Source organism: Phacochoerus africanus, chromosome 1 (genome assembly GCF_016906955.1).
Source record: "Phacochoerus africanus isolate WHEZ1 chromosome 1, ROS_Pafr_v1, whole genome shotgun sequence".
Classification (NCBI taxonomy): Eukaryota; Metazoa; Chordata; class Mammalia; order Artiodactyla; family Suidae; genus Phacochoerus; species Phacochoerus africanus.
Genome location: NC_062544.1, coordinates 213,442,402 through 213,445,588, shown reverse-complemented (window position 1 = coordinate 213,445,588; position 3,187 = coordinate 213,442,402).

Genomic DNA, 3,187 nt, shown 5'->3' with positions numbered 1-3,187 from the left:
TTCAAGCACATATCGCACAAAACACAAAGGACCTGGGGATACAGAGGTGAACCCGGGTCGATGTGGTCCTGGCTAGGGAAGAGCTGGCAGTGGGGGTATCTCACTGCCTCTCCTTGGGCCTGGAGAGGGAGAGTGACCTGCCCTGGGTCACACATTTAGTCAGTGACAGTGCTGGTTCTAGAACCCAGTCTCCGGTAGAGCCTGGCTCATTGCATTCTGCTTTGGAAGATGGGAAAACCAAAGATGGGGTGGAAGAGGAAGCAGAAAACAACAGAGGGGATGAGAGGAAGAGAGTAAAAAAGGTGAGGGACGAAAGGATAGGTTGTCTGTCTAGGCCAGTGGGTCTCAAAAGTGTGGAACCCACATTGGCAGCATCAGCATCACCTGGGAACTTGTTACGTATGCAGATTCTCAAGTTCTCAAAAACTCTAAGGGCAGACAATCAACAACCTATGCTTTTCATTCTGGTGCACATCAGGGTTTGAGAAGCACTGCAGCTCTCCGTGTGCACTGGGGATGTGGGGAATGGACCACAGAAACTCTTACTCAGTGCTCTGCCTCCATTTGTGTCCTCATCTTTGGTCATCAACCCGTCTCACTTTCCCTCCCCCTGCTATGAGTACCCAGGGGTGAGACCCTCCCTGCCTTGGGCAGAGGACACGTGTAATAACAGAGAGACAAGGGTCTGAGTTTGTCAGTCCTTGAGCTTGCTCTGCTCCCTGGGGAAGGAAGCCCTGCCTCCTCTGATTGGGCCATGACTCTGATGCTGATCACATCCTAAGATGATGACTGGAAGTTACAAGGGCTGGGCTTCAGGAGACCTGGGCTCTACTCTTTTGTCATCATTGGCTCACTGTGTGACCTTGGGCAAGTTCCTTCTCCTCTCTGGGCTTAGTTTCCCTGTAAAAGTCAGGTTATCATGGCTCTTACGTGCCATTCTTCTTCCCCCAATAGCTCCAGCTGCTCTGGAGAATCGGAGGAGGGCATGTTTGGTGGAAGCTGTGTTTTCATCCCCAGCTGGATCCATCAGGAGCAGGGACACCTCTTTCTAATTTGTACAAACAGACTAGCAGGTGGCCCTGGCAGAGGGACTCTGGTTTGTCCTAAGGGGACAGAATAAATAGGTGTCCCTAGTAAGCCTCACCCCATGAAGATGAAAAGGCTTATTTTGTCACACTCCAGAAACAACCAGAAGTTATTAGTGGGATTTGTGTTAAGTTGTTCTTTTAGTAAGGCCCCAGGGACACTGATAAGGTGTCAAACAGCTCCAAGCTAAGGGCTTGGTCGAGCTCTTTCGCAAGGGGGACCTTTTCCTCACTCTCAGGAGTCATTCCTCAACTGTGACTTGTCAGGGAATTTGTTGTTGCTGGGCTTCAGGGGCGTTTATCAGGTCCATTTGCCTGGCCTTATCAGGGACATAGCTTTGTATTAATACCTGTGCATAATGGGGAACTCTGTTTCAGCTTGCGCCTGGATCCTGCTATTTCTGGGGTGCAGACATACCTGGATGAATTAGAGGAATGGGTGGGATGCAAGAGGGAATAACGAGCCAGTCCTTTAACCTGGGAATAACCTTACAGAGGCGAAGCACTGAGGATAGTTTGGTCCGCATTTTGGACTCATACTGAGGTTAGAGGCAGAGCATAAAAAATACAAGAACTGGTTTCACTAATGGTTCTGTAAGATGTTGGGACATAAGCAACACTGCTTTGGGACCTCTGACCCTGTTCCATAATATGAAATACAGAGAGCTCTTCTCTGCCAAAGACACAGTTCTGGTTCTCCAAGGATTCAGGAGCTTGCTTGCCATGCAGTTGAGGAACAGTCGCAGATGCTACTGGACGGAACACACTAAAGAGAGCCTTTGGGGACCCAGAAAGAAGAGGGAGCCTTTGAGAGGGAGCAGAGAACCTGTACCGGCAGGTGGGAGCAAATGAGCCAGCAAACTTGGATGTACAATTCTTTTACCCAGAGTCTTAGGAAAATCTGTATGTTTTTCTTTTCTTTCGGTTTTTTTTTTTTTGTCTTTTTGCCATTTCTTGGTCCACTCCCACGGCATGTGGAGGTTCCCAGGCTAGGAGTCTAATTGGAGCTTTAGCTGATGGCCTGCACCAGAGCCACAGCAACGCAGGATCTGAGCCGTGTCTGCGACCTACACCACAGCTCACGGCAACACTGGATCGTTAACCCACTGAGCAAGGGCAGGGATTGAACCTGAAACCTCATGGTTCCTAGTCAGATTCGTTAACCACTGCATCACGACGGGAACTCCTGTATGTTTTTCATTTCAACAAGTCATAATTTGTGTTTTTCTATTTCTATGGGCTGAAAAAGTCCAAACAACTTTTACTTTGTGGGACACTCGGAAGGGCTGGGATGCCCAGAGAAATCAGGAATGGTGAACACTTGCATCAGTACATGTGTTAGCAAAGGATATTACATTCTCGCTCCTGAGGTCCTTCCCTATTTCCTGTTTAGTACAATTGAGTTTGTATAGTCAGATCGATGGTAGACCTATTAAACAAGTTTTGTGAATAAAAGCTTTGGCCTCTTTAAAAGTATTTTCCCCATGAAACTGGACTTAAGGGAAGATCTGGTATTTGGGCGGCATGATATGTGTGTGAGCTTTTCAAAGGCAGATTCTCTGCTCATTACAGGGCCTTGACCATCAAGGATGCGTTCTAAGTGTGAGCTGTTAGGTTTGAGGATGTTACTGTCATTGAAGTGTCTCCAGTTGCTGAGGGGGTCAGAAGAGCCATCGACTTTGGGGACTGGGAGGTCTCCAGAAGCTGTGTCTGAGTTTCTTCAGTGGCGTGGCAAGGGCTGAGGCTTGGCCAGGATGCTGAACGCTACAAGGACCGGGGTGGCATTCCATCTGCCGCTATTTCCAGTGTCTAGCATCGTGTCTGAAATAAGCAGGCACTCAGTAAATGTTATTACGAGAGAAAAATGGACAGTGTGTCTCTGTGTGTCTCTTTCAAGATGTTTGGCTAAGAAAGAGAAGTTGTTTTCGGGAGATTTGGGGTCAAGGGAGTTTTCATAGGATGGGAAAGATTGGATCATATGGTCAGCAGCCCATGGCGGAAGGAGACTAACAATAAAGGAAAAGAGGGTAATTGAAGATGTGAGGAATAAGCCCAGGAGGACAAGCAGAGGGTGATCTCCAGTGGGAAAGAGAAGATGCTTC